At 41.7% G+C, this 23,983-nt stretch overlaps 1 protein-coding gene across 2 annotated transcripts in view; it reads right to left on the reverse strand.

Moving 5' to 3' along the window:
- Positions 1-23,983, reverse strand: part of lingo3a (leucine rich repeat and Ig domain containing 3a) — a 47,137-nt gene that overhangs the window by 20,699 nt on the left and 2,455 nt on the right. For both annotated transcript variants that reach the window (XM_086224542.1, XM_086224541.1), the window contains exon 3: positions 17,454-18,068. The gene's annotated coding sequence lies outside the window, so the exon portion shown is untranslated. The remainder of the gene's footprint in view (positions 1-17,453; positions 18,069-23,983) is intronic.

Consider the following 23,983-nt stretch of genomic DNA (forward strand, 5'->3'; position numbering starts at 1 on the left):
CATCTATTTCCTGCCTGGCTGGCCTGGCTGGCCTGTCTGCCGTGTCACCAACCATCACTTCAACCGAGGCACTTTCATGCCAATTGGCTTGACGCTCCGTCGCTCTCACACTCGCTGCCACATCCAGGGAGGCAGAGACGGGGCACATTAGGCCAGCATCACACATCACGCATTTATACTTCTTTGCACTTCGCATCATCGTCATCACACAAACACACACACACGCATACACGCACGCACACATTTATTAGTTCCAATTTGCACACATGCAAATGGATGACTGCACAGGGTTCAAGAAACAGACGGACAGGCATGTATATTCACACAAACACACACACTGTCCTCAGTCTGTGGGGGAATGTGTGTGAGTTGTATATAAAAAGGTTAGTGGGGACAGTGACCTTTTGAAAATCTTTTTGTTTACCAACCTCTTGATGGCGAGCAGCTAAAGAACAGAGTACACAAGACGACAGTTGTGTGTACGACACATAGTGTAAACAATGTAAACTCAATATTCGGACTCTTTCCTTGTCCTCTTCACACACTCAAGGTTGAGATTGTGGAAGCATCATACGCCTAAATCTGCTGGAGCCTACACTAATCCCTCTTGAAGCCCACAGGCTCTCTGTGTCCTTCTCATTGGCTTCATTAAAAGGATCCTTGTCCTTTCTACTTCCCTTTCACTGCCTCCTGCCTGCTCATCAAGCGGGCCAATTACAGACAGTTATCTCGAGTCGACAACTATCTGAGAGGCCTCACACACGCGCGCGCACACACTGCACCTTCCCCTCCCTTGAGAAATGTTATCTCCTCGTGGAGTAGAACACATTGTGTAAGCCCTAACAATACATAGAGTAGGGGGCAACCATAGTGATTCATTTCTTTAACTTTTTTTCATGATTAGCGGGGTTCAAGTTTCAGGCAGCAATCTAATACTGCCCTCAAGGTCCCTTGAGAAAGAGGTCTGACTAGCGATGCAATCCATCGAGGGAGCAAGGGGAGCGTTGTGCAAATTGAAAGTAATCCTGTGGCATGGCCGGCAGGGCTGCTGGATCTATTCATAATTCATCAGTCGACAGCAGTGAGGTGGAGAAAGTTCTGTCCGTGTAATAAACCAGGAAGAGACATCTTTGAGAGGTACAGAGGGAATCAGGCCGATCCACCTCTCTGCTGCTCCTGAAGGTCCCAGGTGAGAAGTGCACTTGTTCAAAACGGGAAGACAGATGGAGCAGATAGGTGGGTGTCTGAGTAGTTCACATCGTATTACATCGTAAAACTGTCCATCCACAATGTTCAAGAGCAGATTAGCAGACTGAGCCACTGTCGAGCCTAACTGGAACTGTCAAAACTCCAAGCTAAGACTTTGAATTGAGGCAGTGGAGCCACTGAAGCTGTTACCCCTGGAGGACAGGAGCAAAAAACTGTTTCTGTTCTGCTCAGTTCTTGGCCACAAATGCTTATCGCTAGGGGGACATTTGTGCACCCTGTAGTTCACTTTGTACCTTTAGTGTTGTACCATCCTGAAGCCCAATATTGCACTTTTAAAGGAACATTCTTCAAAAGTTTAGCAGTAAATACACAACTGATCTTATCTTGTATGCCTGTTTTCTGAGTATGTACCTGGTTCATGCATCCTGTAGAACAGTGTGTGTGCGTGTGTGTGTGTGTGTGTGTGTGTGTGTGTGTGTGTGTGTGTGTGTGTGATGGAACCTCCTTCTTTTCATTTCTGTGACCATATCACAGATGAAAGTAACCACGATATCCATATCAATGCCATATTTCCTCGGCAGTGTTTCATCTTAAGGCTGATTTCTGCAAGATGCTTGTAGTTAACAGCAAAATTACATCATGAAATATTCATATTGACAGCAAACTAGAAACGCTCTACTTTTCACTGCAGAGTAAATATCTACATCTTTAAGATTTTTACATTTGAAGGTAAACTGCAACACCCCATCACTTCAGTGTATTTTGACTGTAAAATGGAGCATAAGACAACCAGCAGCTAGGTAAAGTAAAGCTGCTGCTACCTTGTACTTCAATGACTCACTACTGCCCCTTGTGGTATAAAGGTGTCTTACAAGAAAGCACACATCAGCTGGTTTCCAGGCAAATTTTGACACATATTTCACAACACAAAACATAGAAAAGATGAATTTGACCTTCAGCTTCTGTTGGTGATTTTAGTTGATTTGAATTTTTTTTTCCAGCAGAAAATACATAAAGCACATTCATGACAAGAAATTCCTACATTACAAAAATAAAAGATAGAATCTGTGTTGTTGGGGAGTTGCATCTCATCCATGTAGATAACAACTGCAAGGAAATACAGTCTTGTTTGACTGTGTCACACACACGTCAGCAACATGGGGGGTCAATAGTGTAAGTTGTCCTGGCCCTGGCTCCCCGTCTAACCTTTAAATGATAAGCCGTCAAAATGAAAGTGGGAATCCTCTTGTACCCGAGTACGAACAAGACACAACCTGTATGTTGACCGTATTCTCTAGAAGAGTCCATATGTTGTATTCGCAACTTTAGAGTTGGAAATGATGTGAAACGTCAGAGTTGATACGTTGACTATAATTTCCACAACAGAGACATCAGCCAGTGTCTATTTCATCCCAGCCTCCAAAATCTCTAACACCAAGTTGAAAAGTTGCAATTGTGCACACATAAAGAAGGTCAGGGCAACATGCGAGCACAACGAGTAGAAAGGCTCGCTCACAATGATCGTTTTTCACTCAGGTCTATATGATGGAGAACAACAAAACCTAAAATATTGTTTTCTTTGGACTCAGGATGGAGAAGCCCTTTAGCAAGTTAATACTGATGTTTTTAGAGGCAAGCTGACAACAGATATGATGACTGGCAGCAGACGAACTCATTCAACTCCACTACTCAACTACTATCGAAGTAAACAAAGAAGTCCCCTAACTTGTCTCGAAAAGTTAGAGAAAAATACATTTCCAAGCTCTATAGACACTTTCTACCTTCAAGCATATGTCCGTAAGTGCACAAGTTTACTGAATATCCTCATGCGGATACATTCATTGCTTGTAACCCAAACTGCAGAGGTGAGCGTGGTTGTCTGGTCAGCTACAGACACCAACCTGACATGGAGGTGAGAATGAAACAGTGAAATTGAGGCAGGGGTAGGAAAGATGCTTTACGGCAATGAGAAGGCAATGTGAGATTTTGGAAAAGTAATTCAAGGGTGTACAGAGTGAAAAGACTCACTGCTGAGCTCACAGCAACAATATGTTTCTGTGAATATCCAAGTCACTTAATGATGAAGTTGACATGCCATAATAAGACATTAAGGCCTTTCATGAGCAGAAATGTGTAATTTGAAGCAGGCTTTTTCATCTGCCTCCCCACAGTAATATGATGCTCTTTGGCCTCTCCTCCCCACCCTCTCATTTTTCTCGGTCTTTACTGACTGAGCGGCCACACCAGCTCATCCTAGTCACAGGGCATTGAGCCGTCCTAATGCTGCCTTCCTGTCACTTTGTGTGCTTTATCTAAATCCTCCCTTAATTTCTATAATATCCACAGTACAATTTGGATGGCGGGATGAACAGCAAAACAAGAGAGAGAGAGAGAGAGAGAGAGAACATTTTCTCACTTCTCACCCCTCAGAACTGAACAGGACAGTAAGTTCATAAAAGTGTGAAAGCAGTAGAAGTGTTATTTGTCTCCATTGTTTTTCTTCTCTTCCTTTAATCTTTGTGTCTTTGAAACCGGACACTGAAAATAAACTCACAGACATATACGTCAGCAAATGCCAAACAGCAAATTTACATGTACCCAATAAATTTGTTACCCATCATGTGGCGACTCTTGGTAAGAGCAAAATGATGATGTTTTCAGATTGTCTGACAGTCCCTCCTTCTGTCCCATTCTCGTTATCAAAGTATGTCTTGAATGGCCTGAGAGAATTTCTTCAAGTTTGACATGAACGTCCACTGGGACTTGGAGATGAACTGAGAAGATTTCAGCGCTAAAAGGACTACGTCACTGTCCCGTCACATATACAACGTATCTCTTCCAATCCACAATGAACCGAAATTATTTTTTTTGAAAGTAAAATGCCACCGTCACCTCAGATGAACACGACATCTTTGGAACAACTTGAGAAAACTTTCTCAAAAAGTGTCCACTGAGACTTGGGGATCACCTGAAAATTTTGGGGGTCAAACGTCACGGTCAAACATTGTGGAGGCAGACATTTCTGGTTCAGTCCTGCAAAAGTGTTGTTTGGCAATATTTCCTGAGTTTAGACCACTAATGCTATCGATGGCACCATGTCTAGTGAGTACAATACTCAGGATTAACATTGACCAGAAGAGCACGTTTGACTAATTCAATGTGACATTTTTTTCTTCAAGGCCAATTACTTTTGTCGCAGTATAATGAGAATATTACTCAAACTGGAATCAAGTTTTGAACCCCCGGTCATTTTGGAATCTGATCGGAACTCCCAGGATTGTATATCCAATCAAATTGTCTGGTCTCCCACCGCTGCCTTGCAACCAACAAAAGAACATTAATCACTGTAGGAAGAAAAGCCAGACTGTTGTTCTGTTAAGTCTTCACTTTTTCCTAAAAATTAAAACCGAAATCTAAAAAAAAAAGTATTTTAATGTGGAATAACATATCGAAGAAAGCAATCTCACACTTAAAATGGAATTTGAGTTCATTTGTGAGAAGAGGCATCCATGTGAAAACAGTAATATCCACAAGTGTCCCTGTCTGACACATAAGCAGCCATGGAGGAGGCTGAGGCTTGGGATTATAGCAGAATGACGTGCTGATGAAAGGCACTGGGCCATCCAGCTCTGTCTGTGTTTTGGTCTCTTGTTCATATTTCAGCTGAGCCTGTTTGCATGGCCTACTTCACTGTCCCACCCCCTAATCCCGTGCCTTTGGGAACAGCCCACTGCCCAGTCCACTTCCCCTCTCTCCACCGCACAGCTTTAATCTCACTGCAGCCAAGAGAGGAAGCTCCAAATTGGGGACGACAGCCTCTATAAAAACATAACCATATATAAGCAACCGTTTGTCAGAGACAGACCAGCGGAGCAAAGCTAAGAATGAAATGAAAGTAGTTTATTTTGAATGGGCCTTACAGCCTTCCAGTCAGCTAAAAGAGCAGGAAATGTAAAATGATCGTATGACTTGTATGCAAAACTGTGTTTTCCTTCCCGCCACACTCATCATATTAATATCCGAGAATCAGGCATAATTATCCAAGAGTGTTAATTACAGAAAGAATCTCAAGCAGCAGCAGCAGCAGCAGCACAGGCAGACTGCAGCACACAGTCACTAGCAGCAACATGAAATGTTGATTTGTCTTCAAACATCAAGATCAGGGTCAGGGCTACGCATTCACAGAAAAGATCTGAGATGTTGAAGAGCCAGATCATTCTTTTTTAATTAATAAACAATTCATCCACCACCATTTCCATTTTGTCTGGTTAGGTAATGAGGAAATGTTTAACTGGAAAATTGGGAGTAAGCTGAAGTCTGGAGCAGTTGATCCTGTGTATGTGCCACGGCTTCTGAGAGATTCGCTAATGCAACAACAAGCTTCAACGAAAAGTTTGAAGAGGTGCTGACCAATAAAAGAAGGAAAGGAGTCAAATAAATGAGGAGGAAAACACTTAGGAGACACAAAAAAGCAAGATATGATGTAACACTAGAAGCCTATTTGGAAAGAGTGTGCAAAGAAAAAGTATTTTTTGCTATATTAAACACATCCAACCCCCAAATTTAATGACTTCCTCCCTAGCATGGGCTCCACCGCGCCAGCAAGTTTCATGAAATTCAGCCTGCTAGTAGTTGCACAACCCTGCTGACAAACAGTCTGCACAGAAAATAGAACATCCTCGGCAGAGATTTTAAAAGAAGTGAAAGTAGTGCAGAGATGGGGTTTTTTTTATTTTTTTTGTAGGATGACCGATGAAAACAGAAAGCAGAGATGTGAAAAGGTTTAGGGAAGGTGATGAGGGATTATACATCCTGACAGAACCATGGAAGGAGGAGAGCCTTAGAAATAGATTTGTCAAAAGTGAGGCACTTCAAAGAAACATAGACTGTGAAGTGTGTGTGTGTGTGTGCGCGTGTGTGTGTGTCTGTGTGTGTGTGTGTGTGTAATCGGATGGGTGGCTGACAGCCACTCTGCTCTCTCTCTCTTATCTCTCTGCTGTAAATCTCAACTGGAGAGAGATTCCATCAGTGCCTGTGCTGCTGCTGTCCGCGATGCTGCAACTCTGACTAATAGCTGTGCCTATTAAAGGACATGCATCCTGACAGTAAAATCACAAATATACAAGAAACAGTGGTGTTCAGGCTCTGCTGAGAATCCAGACGGAGTTAGCAGTGGATCTTGACAAATGACACATGATGTCAGGTCCTGTGACGAGGGCTTAGTGGGAGAAAAACAGAAGGAAAGGTGGAGGAAGGAGGTGCAAGTACAGGTTGAGGATGAAGAGAGGGAGGAGAGAGTGACTCAGCTGCCATCCCTAAAGGTCTCTAGGAGTCAGGGATGAAATAAAGGGATGAGGAGAAGTATGAAGAGGCACCGTGCCCCCTTTGGTCTTCATTCAGCTCCAATTTTCACCAAGGCAGGAGCTTGGAATTACTCCAGAGGGAAACTGTAACTCAAAAGCAAACAATAACAGTGCCAGGGTAAAAGATAACCAATCAGGGGACCACAATGGGGCCAGGATCATCAACCAAGTCTGAATACAACATTGTGCCCTTTTATCTAAAACGTGAGGGCTTTCTTGAAAGCTACAGCAATGGGCATCAAATAATTGGGCCCTGCCTGAACAGGAAAGATCTGCTCTGATACCCAAGAAACACAGAGGCATAGGAGTACTGGGATGAAACAGCATGCTGGAGAGAGCCAGGAACACAAACCTCATCTACTAATAATTCACGAAGGCTGCACAGTCAATCGGAATTAATTGTGATGTGGCATACAGCAATTTTCAAATTGCAGAAAGGCACGATATTTCTTTTACGTCAAAATACCATTTCAGATTCAACATTGTGGTGCTGCAGTGACGTGCGTCTTACATATCATCTTCTACAGACTAAAGACTTTGATACAGAGCTCCACAAAAATCCTACATTAATTACAATGTTTTTTTTCATGAAATTTAGATTAATGATGGAAAAAGGAATCTTCCCTTTAGAATCACAAATCATATCACACCATCAGTCAATATAATCACTATCCTACTGCCCTATTCCTCACAAGCACTTTTTAAACTATTTATTCCTACATATAGATGCCTCCAGCATCAGCCACACTGAGACAGTCCAGGGATCCATCGAAAGTTGTTCTGATTTCAACAAACAAATGCGAGAGTGCTGAGGGAGGGTAAAAATAAAATTCTTTGAAGGAGAGCAACGGGTGTTCACGATAGGGGACAGAAAGGAAGCGAAGCGAGCTTTGAAGGAGAGGAGGTGGGGTGTTACGACATGCTGTCGTACAGTTGGGCTCATCCCTCATCCTATGATCGTTGTTTTTCTTCAAAAAATAAAAGATCAATAGCTCATCGTCAACCAATGACAGGTTTGGGTGATGACTAAAGCATCCACCCTGGTGCGACACTGTTCTGGCTCCTTTAATACATTCATAGCGTTTTCTGATGTCCAGGAGCAGCTTGTCCTCTGTACCTCAAACTGTGGCAAACAGCATGAAGTAGAAAGGACACCTGTCAAACTGATGTGGCAGGACGGCATTAAACACACACACACACACACACACACACACACGAAGGGTTTATCTTCATGAGGTATGCTCGCCTCGCACGCATTGACATTCAGAGATATTCACAGACGCTCAGGTCGACAGACTGATCTGTACTGACAAACATCACCCTATACATCTCTAGCAGCGTGCAGCCCGCCTCCTCATATCGAAATATACTAGATGTATGGAAGACTGCAGTCATCTCACAAGCACAGCATCTATAGTGTCCAAAACAACTCGCTCCTCAGCAGATGTCTTCTAATCAAGCACTTCTGACAGGCAAACCAGAGAGTTCCAATCAGGAGAAAAGGAGGCGAGGAGGGCCGGGGGAGCACAGTCTGTTAAACCCAATCCTATCACACCCATCAGTCACAGCTACACATGGACACGTACAGCTGCAGATTTATTGGTTCCGATGATGCAGAAACAAAACAAGGGGGGGGATTCCAGGCTTTAACATGCTTTCAAAATGAAAGGCTGGAAAAAAGGCTTTTGCCTAAAAATATAATGCCTCCAGCATAAAGAGACTCTCGCTCAGTTAGCACACTACCACACATCAATCACACGCAATTTTGCCAGATAAATGCCATTAGTTTCCCTCAGATAATTTGTCATCTTATCATTAGACACTGCGCATCAATGCCTCAAAATTATTACTACGAGCATCATCTTTAATATTAATGACTACGAAACAACCTCCACCAGTGTTTTTGAAGCTCCCTCTTTCAGCTCCGGAGTGAACACCATTCCGTTTCCCATCAAACTGAAAGGTCACTTGAAAATAGCAACCCAACTCCATAATGAAGTAATATGTTAGATTTTTTGTCAGCTGGCAGATGGTCTTCATGCCTTCCAGCTACAAGCTCAAAAGGCACTAATGAAGACAATAAGTCCAACAGGACTTTCTGACCGCAGCCCGACCTCCACATCATTAGGATGTATATTGAAGGGCTAAAATGCGATTGCCTCTGGTGATCCAAATCTCACACGATGATGTAAATAAATCTTTGCATGCAGTGCATAATGTTAGGTTGCTACAGCAAATCATTTGTTGCAGCAAAGAAATGGCTCAAGCAAAGTTGCCATATGACGAACAGAAGGAAAGAAAAATTGGAACTTGGAAGGAAAATATCAGAATTTCTTGTGGAATTAAATCATTACTTGACCCTAAAAGTGCATGCAAAATCTCCAAGAAACTCTTCTCTTCATGAACCCTGGTCTGTCGATCATTTCTAAAGTCTGTGCCTCATTTTATGGGGCTAATACAATGTCATTTTCTGATGCTGCACAATGAAAAATAAAATACTTGAACTTGAAATATGAGCACAAGTGAGTTGATACAACTGAATAAACCATGAACCAGAGTAGTTACAGTGAGTTTGTAGCTCAAATCAAAGTGGTTGTGGATAACTGAGCATACAGCTGGATAAAGAAGACGTGAATTATACTGGATGATGTGCTTGAGAGTTTGTAAACCGAAGTTTTAGGACAGTTTTGCTGTTGTTAGCAGTCGGTGGCTATAGGGCGCCATTAGCTTCAAGCTAAGCTCTTTTTGGGGTCAGAGAGAAGTGGTGCAGTGGAAAACAACTTTGTGAGCTTTAGACACCTATTTGTGAGTACCTGAAAGGCAAAATATTCTTTTGGGGTGAATTCTCATTTTAAATCAAGGAACTGCAATACAGACAGTGATGTTACGGGGTTTTGAAGTGCAAAGATTTGGAATCTGGACAAGTTTCAAATCTCAGCTCAACATACCAAGCATGGAACCAAGGAACTGAGAGAAAAAGCAACAAACATTGAAGATGAAAGCCAAATTAAGCAGGAACAAAGAGAGAGGAGCAGCAGCACTAAGCAGTTTAGGCTCAGCCCTCTGTTCTACTGATCTCCACTTCAGTAAAACGATGTGATCGCCTGATTATCTGATTTATGTTTAACAGCTGAGGATAAAAGTGGGCTGACAGTGTGAGCTGAGGAGTGTTGCAGGTTAAGGACTAATGTGAAGATGCCAAGAGGCCTGAATCTTTCATCTTCATTAATACTGACGCTCACTGGGAGATATTCTAAATACTTCAGTAGGCTCAAAGTCCAATGCCTTAATGAGAAAAAGGACAGCACACAATAGTTAGGAAGAGCTCTATAAACAAAAACATCTGCATCTTCGGCATGCATGAAGATCCTTTGCACAATTTATTTTCACTCAAGTAATCACATTAATCTTGATCGAAATGCATCCCCATCGAACGCGCCGCTGTGCTCGATGGGATCCATTTGAAGAATGAGTCATTAATCCAGTGTTTAATACTTCTTAATAGTGTCAAGTGCATCTGACCACAACACATCATTAAAGACAGAGACATTAGTGGGATCAGCACTGAGGGGACAAAAGAATGCTACTTTTGATCATCAAGTACCCAAATATCAATTAGGAGATGCTGGTGTTGAATAACAGTGTGTGTGTGTGTGTGTGGGGGGGGGGGGGGGGGGGGTCTGCAGCTAAAGACATTTGAATTGAATTTGGCATTTCATTCAAGACACAAGACGATGACTGTAAATGTCACAAAGGCAAAAAAGAATGGGACTGGGTGGGATTATGTCTCGGAGACTCATGCGGCATGTTCTGTGTTCATCTAATCTTGCTGGTAATTACATAATTGAAGAGTGCAGATTAAAGAGATATCTTATGTTCAAGGCACATGAATGAAAGATGTGTGTAACATGAGTCGACCCCACTGTTCAACCAAGTGGTGAAAAACACAGTGTGTCACGACCGCCTGGCTACAAAACGACCTGGAAGGCAGGTGCGTGTAGTTCTATCACTGGAATCCCTCGGTTTGTACCGAACACAACAGGTTTTCTGTGACTGAAAATTCCTCAGATTGCATTCCACTGAAGGAAGTGAAAAGGCACTTTGAGAAGCACTTTCTCTTGTTTGTTTTATGGGTGAAATGGATGAAAGCTAGTTTTATAACTATATTCAGGGAGCTGTCAGAACAGCTTAATAGCTCTACGTCTCCCAATCTGTGTAGTTCTTTATTTGAAGGAGCAAAACGTTTGTCAAAGCAGGCCTGAGAAGGAGCTCGGAGGAGAGGCGAGGTTATATCTTACTGAGGTGTATTACAGGGATTTGCTGATGCAGCGGCAAAGCTTTGACTGATGGAAGTTGTGTTTTTGCACTGTAACCTAGAAAGCACTCAGAGAACTCATACCTCCACCAAGGCAAACATTTGGCCCCTGGCATACATGATCTCAGGTCCTAATTGAAGCTGCAAGCAGCGATGAGTGCACCCTTGCATCCTTGCACATGTCGCAGTGTGTAGTTGTTCTATAGAGTGAGAGGGAGGTTAAACCTGATTGAAAGAACAGACCCCATTGTGCACTGCGACACAAATATCTCTACCCACACTTGAGCACACGCCATTATATTGTGGAACGTCACATCAGACTTACTTCCTGAAACCACGAGCTGGCGCTTTGAATTAAATTTGTCGTGTAGATGTCTTCAAGTTGGACCTCTCAAATGTGTTGAGTTTTGAAACGATCTGAACACATGGGGTCCAATACAGCATGTTCATATCCTATCAAATTTGGCTGTGTTGCCATAGTAACAACACTTCACAAATTCTTCCAGCCTTCACAATAACTCATCACAAACTTCTTAAGGAGACCAAATTTGAAATGGATCTAGTCAACCGCCTAGGACGAGTACACCAAAGTGTAAAAAATGTGCCATTTCCTGTTGCCACTTGGTGGCGCTGTGATTGAAATCCTATAGATTCTACCTTGGGCTGTTCGAAACCTCTTCACTAAGTTTGATAAAAAAAAAAAAAATTAAAAACGTTTTTGTGTTATCCTGCTGAAACACAGACAAACTTTATACCTTCTTGGCAGAGGTAACAACTGCGGTGTGTTAAGGAGGACGATATTGGACTCAACTATCTGCCCTTGAGCTTCCTGATGATCACATGATCGCTGTAGTGATATGGCAGGATCTTATCCTTAAATGTTCACTGTTGAATGAAAGCAGGGTTTTTGTACTTGAATCCAGGCTTTTTGAGAGCTGGTGTTGAGAATATTAACATCCTGATGCAAGCAGGAACCCTGAACTTGCGTCGGTCATGATGGTTCATCCATATTAGAGAGTACTGTTTCATGGCTGGACAGTCACAGCACCTCAATCTGCCAACAGTGATGGAAATACATCAAATGAAATGAGCCGGAGACTGACAAGTATATTAACTCCACAAATACCCAGTGCATCATCCCCTAACATAATGTGTTCTAGTTCTGCAGAAACGTTCAGCTCACACGCGCACTCACTGATCAAACAGTATGAAAGATGCAGAGTTGGAGTCAAACATCACCATAACAAATGACGTAATGTTAGAAGCATTCGCTGCAGCATTTGATCTCCTCATAATTGTGTAAGCACTGCCAGCCTACCTACACTCATGAGATTCCTTGGTTTCCCTTTTAGTACTTACGTAACACCACGGACAAGTTATCACACATTCTCCCAACCAGAAAAAAACATGAAATATTCAACATTCAAAGAGCTTTTTCTCACACAACCTTTTTTTTCTTTATCACCCAGTCGCCTCTTCTCCGTATCTGATCTACTGCTTAGGGCCTCCCAAGCCTGTCAAGGAGAGTCGCACAAGCAACATCATCACCTTAATTGAGCCGCTTTATTTAGTCCTAGCAGCCATGTATGAGGTTGGAGCTTTGGGTGAGCAAAAGGCAAGAAATGGCTTCGAAAATAGCTAGTCGATAATACCACCGCACTACAGTAGGAGTGTGTTAGAAATGGACTGATTTATGTGAGCTTGCATCTTCATAAATTATATAGGCAGAGTCGTAATTTGTCTCTTCATGATGCAAAAACATTCAGGGGAGATAAATGTACCCCTCAGAGAACTTAAATGCTCTGCTGTGTTGTACTAGCCACTAAACTTTAAGAGATACTTCATCCAAAAAGTATATTTTGCATTTATAGAACTCACAAATAGCTCATAGAAAGACATTTTTCCCTTTTGTATTACTTTTTTGTGCTCAAATAATGCAGGAAGAGTCAGCTACGTGCATTTAGCTTGAAGCTGATGGCACTTTACAGCGAATAACAGATACTACAACAAAACAACATCTCAAACAAGTGTTTGTAGATTACTGAGCACAAAGTACAGCAGGAAAAAGAAGGCACTTTTTATACTGGATGACGCGCGTTAAGAGTTTGCAAGCTGACGGACTGTTCGCGGTGAATAGCTTCGAGCTAGACGTATGTGTCTAGCTCTGTCTGCATTCTGGAGGCACATAGGATAAAGGATGGAAAAATGTCTCTGTGAGCTCAAGGCACCTATTTTTGAGACCTTCAAAAGGTCATATACACCTTTTGGATGAAGTACTACTGTTAAAAAAAAATGTCAGTAGTTAAAAGAAACTCAATTATGGTCAACAAAAAGAACTGTGGCACTCTTCAGCCAGCTTAGGAAGGTTAAAAAACACACTTTTGAATATAACTCTTAGATTGAGCACTGATCTTATATCAGATATATATATATATATATATAGAGACATATGATATGATATATATATATAGATATATATATATGACATATATATATGTCATATATATATATATATATATATATCATATATAGACATATAGAGAGAGAGAGAGAGAGAGAGAGAGAGAGAGAGAGAGAGAGAGAGAGAGAGAGAGAGATGCACTGTCAAAGCGTCCCTACTAAGCTGATAAACAACTCAAAGAACTAAAGACGATTTCAAAACATTGCAACACAGCATACGAGGGTCAACATTTAAGCTAGTTTGGCATTATTAACAAGTCTCTAAACACAGCTTTATGGACTAACAAATCATGGTAAGTGCTCAAAACTGCGAGCATAAATCACAATAAGTACATAACACAACAAAATGTAAAGTATGAACATCTGAAACATTTTATTTTGTAATGAATCACCCCCGACTGCATTGGATGTCTTCTTACCAATGCATCTGACATCAAAACATTCTCCAGTTTTTCTGCGGACATAAACACAATGCTAACTGAAGAGTTCCAACTTGAACTCGTCCGTCCAGAGTACCTTCTTCCAGGCATCAACAGGCCAGTGTTTGTGCTCCCTGGCAAATTTGAGGTGTTTCTGGATGTTTCCAGGCCTCAATAATGGCTCTTTAGCAGCTGCTCTTCCCTTTAAATCTTTTTCTGTCAGTTGCCTGCTCAGGGTCACACTGGACACTTTCTCAGACTCTAATGTAGACGCATTCATCTCTGCCTGAAGACCAGGAGTGGTCTTCTTTCTGTCTCTAGCACTTAAAATCTTGAGATGTCTGACATCTGCTTTAGCTTAACTTTCTTTTCCTGCCTCTTCCTTGGCACATTTTGTAAGTACCAGTCTCGGCAATTGACTCCAAAGCACACTTGACCACACTGTGAGAACACTTTATGTCTTTCCCTATTTGTCTCTGAGACCATCCAGTATCATGAAGTGCTTTAATGGGGTCTCGATGTTTTACCATTTTGAGCCAACTCACTGGGCTTCACTGAGAGATCAGAAATGATTCAAGCATAACATTCAACCATGAAAATTAGCTTTTCTCTTAGGGAATGCAAGTAAATAGCTATAATTTGACATCTTATTCACAAAATAATAATGTGCTTTCCTATTTTTTCAACTTTTTGGTGAACAGCGAATTTGACAATTCATGGACAACAACAATGATAATTGTATTTCAACATTAAAAACATAATTTTGTTAAGAAAGCGTCTACATACTGGTGTACTAGCAATTGGAGTACCGTGAAAAAAAAAAGTAATTACAATTGTAATTTAGGGCAGCTGTGGCATAAACCTTATGTTGGGTGGTGGTCTAATAATTTTTTTAAGCGCTGCAACCTCATACATATATTATCATATATATAACATTCAAATACTAAATGTTGCAAGGCGGCGATTGTTAGGCAGGTATGCTTCATTTAGGACTTCATTTAAAACTTGTTAACAGGTGGAGACTTGGAAAAAGTTTGCTGTTAACAATTAATAGTGACAGTTTCTGCCACTGCAGCAAGAACTCGTAAACATGCGCGGTAACCTCCATAAACAGATTTTAGATCACTTGATCAGAAAAACTGCAATCCTGATTGAAAATATAAGACCTGTAAGGCCCAGATGCTGCATGTGTAAGCTCAGTATTAAGGTTGGAGCCCTGTCAGACATGTGTAATGGCATTACTGTGGCCAGTGAGTGGGAGGCAGGCAGCGCACACAGGCCCATGATCTCTCCAGCTGGACATCTTAACCTCAACAAATGGTGTGCCAGCGTGTACGCAGGTATGTGACGGCCACTCACAGGGGCAATCTCTCCTTCCCCTCGTCTCCAGCTGACAGCGAAAGCATCTCTGTTTTATTGCCCTCATAAATACACTAGATTCTGAGGGAAAGAGGCTGGGCAGTGTTAAGCGTAGGTAATGTCACTAATGAATGCCGCAGACAGCTTTATGTGCAAGTGAAAAGATCAAAATGAGAGGGTAAGTGTAGGCGAAGTAATGGACAGGACTAACAGGCCTGAATCAACAAAGCACTCTGAAGACCTGTCAGCAGACATTTCATTACTGGCACATACACTCATGGCACCTCGGGTGCCATCAAAAGCTGCTGTAACTGCCTTCACTTGATTTTCAGGCAAAAAGGCTCATGTGGCTCTTGATAAGCAGCAACTACAGAGCTTCTTGATCTATCATAGTATACGCATTTCTAATCATGGTACTTCATCGCTTTTGATTATTGCCAATAAAAGCAAAAAAACAACAGAACAAGTTTCTCCTCCTGCGTGTTATTACCTTGTAATTAGGATTGTGACCAATTAATCTGCCAATTTACACATATATCAGCATCTGCATCAATTTTGGCCAGCGTGAAACCATCTATATTACTACATCTGTTGCAGAAAAGTTTCATTGGCCTCTTATAAATAGTGTTGTTAATTGGTTAAATAGCGGTCAGATGAGAAGATGAGCAGCACTAAGAAGTGCGGTGCCTTCAGGGTACATTACTAACTAGATCGACTGAGAGGTGGTGAATCTACTGACTCGTAACATGCTGGGTTATTAGCTCTGGCCCATCTGTCTGTCTCCCGTAAAGACTGCCCTGTCACCCAGCATTATGAGATAGCATGCTAACCTATGCTAGAACTTTGACAGTTTTAAGTGTCATCTAATGTGTGAGCATATATCAATTACAGAACTGATTGCAATAAATTTAATTTAACCAACAATAACGTTACATGCATTCATCCCAAAATGAACATTGCCTGTTAGTACATGACGTACTTGACACAAGTTAATATCTCTTGACCCAGAACACAATGATACTATTACGTTAAATTGAGCATTTTTCCATTGTCCTACTAATATAAATGTAAAAATTTTTTACTCCCTAATATCAGTTAGCATCTATTGGAAGGGATCGCATGATTATGAGACAACGCTTGATTTTCTACATAGCTCTGCAAAAGAAAAGCCATTGGCACAATTATATTGACGCAGTCTTGTAAAATTAACCAAATCTTGACTACAACAACCACAAGAAACCAAAACACATCAACATAAACAGCAAAGCACCACTGATGACATGCTGGAACTGTGAGCTGAAAAGAAATTTCGGTGTTAGTCTGTTTTCCAGAATAATTTTAAATAAAGGTGCCAGTTATGTGGATTGCTGCTTTACTGATTGAGTCTCCAACCTTTTAATTAGTTGCCCACTAAACTGGGATATTAGTTAAACTATCCCGGAGGGTCAAAAGCAGACCTGATCAATCGATACACTAAAATCTGATAAAAAACACCTTAAGCCCACACACACACACACACACACACACAAATCTATTTCTCTTCTTTTAGAAATGAAAGGACATCTGTGCAATCTGCTTTATATTTCTACTTGGTTGCATGTTTTTTTATATCTATTTGAAAAAAATGACGGGATACTAGTGAACCAGACATCCTGTCAGCTGTCAGCTTGAAAGGAAAACTGTACTCAGTGTTACCTAGAAAAATCACAATTCCCAGAACCGCGCTAAGATGTGAACAGCTCGATGAAGGCAGGAGCAGAGCCGGGAGACGGCTGAGCAAACACAGACAGAGGCTTAGATGTGTCACACCAACGACAGGCACCCAAATGACTGCAGGGATCGATCAAAGACTGTCTTCGCCTTTATACCTCACATTTAGATCATTAGAAACTAATTGAGAGCTGGTCACCAAAGACACACATGCACGCGTGCGCGCGCGCGCACACACACACACACACACACACACACACACACACACACACACACATATTCACACATAGCAGAGTGCCAGTGCTTGCATGGATTGACACACTATTTTAAGGATGAATAGAAAAGCTGTCCATAGCTAATCGATAGTCTGAGTGGAGACTGAGAGGATGAAGTAGTGTTTGGAGCATCGTCGGGTCATTCTGTGACCTCAGCAAACTGGATGAAAAACAGATGGAGATAAAGCCCATGTGCATGATCTCAGGTTGTGGCAGTGGACAACAAATGTGTAAAAGTGTCAGTAGATCCCCAGCGTGTGTGTGTGTGAGAGAGAGAGAGAGAGAGAGAGAAAGAGAGAGAGAGAGAGAGAGAGAGTGTGTGAGAGTAGGGAGAGATGCTCACCCAGGACCAGAACTTGAGCAATGCTTCGTCCACATCTGCAAGCTGGGATGTGTTGTGATCTCTGCTGGTCTTCTGTTCTGGCTCAGTCAAAGCAGGATAGTGCTGCTTTTGCTCCTCTCTAGATGCTCAGCTTCCTCCTCCTCTTCCTCCTCCTCTTCCTCCTCCTCCTCCTCCAGTAGCAGCAGCAGCAGCAGCAACAGCAGCTGGACTGGACTGCATTCACTCACCTTCCCTCCCCTCTATCTTTCCAACACTGTTGTTCAATTATCTATCGTCTCCGGATTCAGGTACCCAGTTCTCCCCCCTCTTCTCCGCTGTGCTTTGGAGGCAGCGAGGGCTCCTCTCACAACCGGCTCCCAGCTTCGTGTCTCGGTGAGGCGGTGAGAGCTGCCACCGGCAGCGGCAGGCAGCGCGGGCTGACAGTGCGCTCGTTATTCGGCTGCATGTGCGTGCATGTGTGAGTGTGCAGGCATTTGTGAGTGTGTGTCAGAAGCTGAGCGGTGTGTGTGTGTGTATGTGTGTGTGTGTTTGAAAGAGGACCCGGCTGATGTTCATTGGGACTCATCTGCGCTGGCGTGTCTCTCTACTCCGGCTGTTTTCTGCTGCGTTCACGTCCTGTGAGGGAAAAAGAAAACCAGCTATATGCTTAAAAATTCAACTGGCTGCGGCTATTGGTTTTTGGAGGTACTGGTTGGAGGGTAATCCTCAGATAACTTTGATGGAAATCCATGTGTGCCAAACGGACTAAGTAAGTCATCATAAAATAACCTACATTAATAAATATATATCTGAAAACGGATTTTTTTATGTATTGCTTTGAAACAACTCAGTTATATAAAACTTCATATTTTTAAAATAGCTCACTTTTATGAAACTTAATTCATATTTCTGATGAATTACAAAAATATGTTTTATTATGTGTGATTTTCTTGTTCAATAACTTTTTTGCATAGGTGTTGCCCTTCGGTCAAAGTCGTGAGCGTCCCTGAACACTTCACTTCATAAATGTACCATAAATATATTATAAAGCCTCAGTTCGATTCCATTGTGATTACAAATAAAATAAAAAGTGTAAGTTTACTCATTAACTGACAAGTGTTTGTTTGTGTGCATAGTAGCTGAGGGGGCTAACATTAGCTGATGATCTCTTGCCAACTGCATCACATAAGGCCTCTTGGAAAGACATTAAAAGGTCTTCAAATGACCTGACGGAGAATTGGCTGGATTACCATTACTCTGACTCTGTGATTCCACCCATCCATTCATCCATCCATTTCTACTACTTATCCTGTTAAGGGTCGCGGGGGGGCTGGAGCCTATCTCAGCAGCCTTCAGGTGAGAGGCGGGGTTCACTCTGAACAGGTCGCAAGTCCGTTGCAGGGCCAACACATAGCGACAGACAACCCTGGACAATCTTTCGTGTTCAATATTTAACACTTTGTGGGGATTCCTCCCCCATAAACTCCCTGCCTTCCTGCTCCCTCTGCTGCATGAGGAGTGGGCGTGGCTCCGGTAGCTGCACACCTGAGAGAAATCACTTCATCACCTACCTACAAAACTGGCTCGTGGAGGTTTCACCCTTGCCAGTGGATTCCACGTCTTCTGTGGTTTGTTGGCCCTCTAAGGAGCTTCTCACAAATTACGCTAAGCAAGCTTGATCTCCTTCTTGGAGTATTCTGGCCTTGGCCATTGAAGTATTTATGGTGTTGTTGCCCACTTGTTCATCGGCTCTCTGCCTTTTTTTTCTCTTCGCAGTGCTTCCACGAGCCCACACCACGCGGCCCTCCTCACAACCGTTCGCCTTACAGATTCCACCTTGTCTAATAAATCCCTTTCTATTGCACCTTCAACCCGCCTCCGATTTAAGCTTTTGGGTCCTCCACTACAACCCCTGGTTTCATACCGTCACACACTTTGCTGTGGAACACTCAACACTTATGCTGCTAGTATTTATTGTAGTTGATTGTAGTTTTATTTTAGTTTATTATACTTTCTGCTATTTATTGCTCTTGTACTTTTTCTGCTGCTACTTCTCTGTTTCTGCTGCTGTAACAGTGCCAATTTTCCCACTGAGGGATGAATAAAGGTTTATTTTATCTAAACCATTCACACCTACGGTCAATTTAGAGTATCAATCAGCCTCGTCCCCTCTTGATGTCTTTGGACTGTGAGAGGAAGCTGTGCTTGAGCCCTGAACCTTCTTGTTGTGAGGCAACAGTGCTAACCACTGCACCACCGTGCCACTTTGCTCAATACTCTCGTGCCAAAAGGTGTTTTTGTCTTTCAAATGCTCACAAATATTTGTCTTGAGCTCACAAAGATGTTTGTCTCCACCGTGTAACTTCTTTGTGACTCCAGCCCTACTGACGCAGGGCCAGCTGCATATCGTCGCCTTCTTAAAATAATTGACTGTCATTTTTTCAAGTTTTTTCCAGAAAACGCAAAAAAAAAAATGGAGACGAAATATCATGAGTTGTTTTAGGCAAAAAAAAAATGTTTTCAAAAACTGACTCAGGCAGTTATTTTAAGAAGGTGACAACATATTAAGCTTGAAGCTAATGGTAACGTGTGTGGCGAATGGCAGCTGCTAAAATAAATGTTTTCAAATTCATATTGTTTTGAGGTTGGTGGCTTTTATTTGTGTGTGAGGAGAAACAAAGTTACAGGGAGAACATGAAAACTCCACACAAAGGGTTTCCATCTGGCTGTCAGATTTGAACCTGGAACCTTCCTGCTAGGACGCAGAAAGTACTGCTACAAGACAAAGTCAAAACAAAAGTCAACAGTAAAGTGAACTCCCAATAACTTAATTTGGAGAGCCTTTAACTTTTAAATATAAAGAAAAAATACAAAAAAAATACTGTGTATCTATCATTGTTTGCACAGAAAATCAAATACTATCATCACAGTGGAAATATTTAAAAAGTGATTTTCTCATTCACAGGTTTAACTGCTGTGGACACATAATTGTAAGTCTGATGAGTTTTGGAGCACCAATGGTTTTGGAGCACCATCTGCATCCAAACTGTTAGTGATGTCACAAATGCAGTTCACAGGACCGCCTCTAAAAATCCGATTTTCACTGAGTTCGGAGAAATTTCACCTGAATGAATGTGAATACAGCCTTCCACTGTCAGACTCCATCACTCATCGTTCTTCACTTCCACAAACCATCGGTGGGAACCAAAAAGACAAATGCATTTCTTTTGACTGGAGGGGGGACTTTAATAATGAACTGATACATTTGCGTGCTCATCAAGTCGACCTTCAATTGTATCTTCCACCAGCGCTACGAAGTTGAGAGTCCAAACACCTCAATTCCTACTCTTGTGTTTCAGAGGGGTTGGTTCATTCCCAGTTGCTCCTGAAGGCACCATTACTCCTGCTTAATCATTTATGAAACTAATCCACAATCGATTGGTCATCTATATTTAATTGCATTAGGGGATTTTTGACCAAATGGGGATTACGCAACAATAACATACATAGAGACATGATTTTATTGCACTACAGAGCTGATAGGGTGAACAACCAGATACAGAGCAACATTAGCCCGGAGAATTTCAGGTCAACAGTGATATTAATTATTTTATTTCCTCATGAGAATAATATCTCTGTCTTTAGGGGCTATGAAGGCTTCACTCTCCTCACGTCTTAGTTTCGTCTGATCTCTGTCTCTGTTGCATCAGGAGGGTCATCATTCTAAAACCTTCCACTCGTTTAATTTATTTTACCCAAGACAGACCAGTGCAAGTTTAATTATTCTTCTCATTTTTCTACCTTCATTAGCCCAGCTATTCATTTTACACAGTCTTTATTTCCTTCAGCCTACATGGTTGATTTTCTGCAATTACTCCTTTACTTCCGTACACATTTTTGTCTTGATTTGTGTTTTGTTACATGTGAACGTGGAGGCTAATGTGATCATGAATTTGCATGCAAAGTTACTGCAGCATGACATTCATGCGGCACACTTACATGGTATTATCTGTTCACTTTAAATGTCATCACATGAATTATTTATACAAAACACAGTGGCATGCTTGTATATTGTAAATGTTTCATTGTTATGAGCCTATACTAACCCTCTACATTACAGTTCTTAAACCACAGCTTTAATTTATTTATTTATTTTTTTGCTGTTTTGTACTTACGAGATATTTTTTTGTTCAGGAATGAAACATAAACACATAAACATGACCAGCTGACCAACTCTGACTGAATAGCGTGTGCGAGTGTGCAGCAGCAGGTGAGGGAAGAGTACAAAACAGCTTTTAGCCTGAAAATATAAAGAGGGCTCCAACCAAAACCTAATGTTTTACAGCTGATGTCTAACATGAAAAATGAAAGCCCATCATTCATAATAAAAAATATTACGTCACATGCTACATTCAGACCAGATGTCTACAAAAAGAGCAATACAAATACAAAGAGAATTTTATTCTCCTTCAAGTTGCTTTACAGGTTATAGATGAACACCAACTTCTATTTATCCTTAAAGTCCTTATTTATTCAAAGATGTTTTGCATTGCAGACTACATAGCATAAATTTTCCACCAAGCTGCTCGTTTTTTGTTTTTTTTTTTGTTCAAAAAAATGTGTACTTTCTAGTAGATTGGCCACTCAAACTATTTTATCCACGCTTAACTAAAGTGCCAGCAGTTTGGTTTTACTCTTTAATGGGCTGTGATGCCACCGAGGAGGGGAAGACTTGCACTCTTCCTCCAGGCATCCTCACACATCTTAACAGATCATAATTCAGAGCCCGAGGCAGTGCAGGAGTGTCATCTCCAGGTGAAAATGGAGACTGTGCCATGTTTCATCATACCTGCACTCCCCAAAGACATTATGTAGCTTTTATGCGATGATGTTATTTGTGCTGCTATCTGCCTGTGTGGCATCTTATGGCGCTAGTGTCACAATTTGGAGTGACAGATGGAAAAGGATCAACGTGAATCTGAACATTTCTGCTGCGTTATTGCTTCCAAACTGCTGTCGTGCAATACTTTGTTGTGCAGCGACCTCCATGAATGTCATTTTTCCCTTCACCTATTTCCTTGGGAGGCTCAAGGTAAAACTTTTGATGTGAGGTAGAGGGTATATGTCTCTGTGGCAGTTTTATAATAATACCCCAGCACAGCAATAATCACCACGCGCCACCTCTGCATGCGTCACACTGGAGGGCAGAAGTTGAATCACATTCCAAGGGCTTTTCTAGCTGAATGTTCTTAAGGGTTCCTGCAGCAATGTACTGAGGGTGTGTGTTGATAAATACGTTATACATAAACCATGAAGGCAATGTACCTGCCTAACTGTGCAGGGTGAAAAGGCTGCACATCAACTCTGGGATACTATAGTCATATATCAAATTGAAAGTACCCTCACCTCCTCTTTACGGGTGTGAGGGACGGAGTTAGCGGGGAAAAAACATCACAGCTGCAATCCATGCAGAGGCCCTAACGGTGCTACTCAAGAAAATTTCTAAACCAGTTTCATTTTGAAGAACTTTTGCTCCATACGCATTTCGAAGTGCATGTTTCGAGGACACAAAGTTATACTGAATAGGTCTTTCATAGGCATTTAAAATCTCAAGCGTTCGTCTGGCCAAATTCATGTTGTCAAGCAGCACCACAGATTCTAATAGATGATGATGTTCTGCGGGTCAAAAGGGGAGTTGGAGGGAGTTTTTGATCTAATAACATGTGTCAGCGAGACTTTCAGGTGTGCAGAGACCGTTTAACTGTTGCCTAGAGGTAAATGTAGTGACAAAAGAACTCATGTTTGGATTGAGCAATACTTTTTTAAATGGATTTTACTTAAGCAAAAAAGGTTCTGAGTTGTAACCGAACATGCTTTTTTTTCCTCGTAGCTCAAAGTGTTCAATCTTCTTCCAACATCCCAGAAACATACAGTAAATGGTCGTCTGTCTCTTCTGTCTGGTTGACCCGTCCAGGGTGTACTCGCCTTTTTCCCAGAGCAAGCTGGGATTGACTCCAGTAACCCCTGCAGGACACGATGTATAGATGTGAATGCTTTATATAGGTGATATATGTAATTGTAGTTTTTAATCATTTAAATTTGAAAGGTTTACACCTGTAAAACCCCACACATGTTAACCCTAATAATAGTTTTAATGGTTTGTTCCACCACCTGATCAAACAGCATCCTCGTGCAAAAGAGAGGAGTGCTACTTTATATCATATGTGCACATTAGACTGTACAAGACGCAAATATGTCTGATCTGCCTGAATATAGGTTTCTGTATCACATGACTGGCTGGAGACAGCGTTCAATGGAAAAGTCGAGTCGAGTCGAGTCCACCATTTGTCAACTTACGGTCTAAGAGACTGGTTCTCAAATGGGGGTACGTGTACCCCTGGGGGTACGTGGAGGTACTCCAGGGGGTACGTGAAGCTTTACAAAAATTGTTTTTTTTTTTAAAAAGCAGTAATCCTAATCATAATTAAGTCTTGAGAAACAATTATATCGTAAAATGTTTGATAAAATACAAATGTATGTTCATACACTGA

This window comes from Aulostomus chinensis, chromosome 14 (assembly GCF_037954235.1).
Source record: "Aulostomus chinensis isolate RoL2024-O1b breed Wild chromosome 14, RoL_Achi_v1.0, whole genome shotgun sequence".
NCBI classification, from domain to species: domain Eukaryota; kingdom Metazoa; phylum Chordata; class Actinopteri; order Syngnathiformes; family Aulostomidae; genus Aulostomus; species Aulostomus chinensis.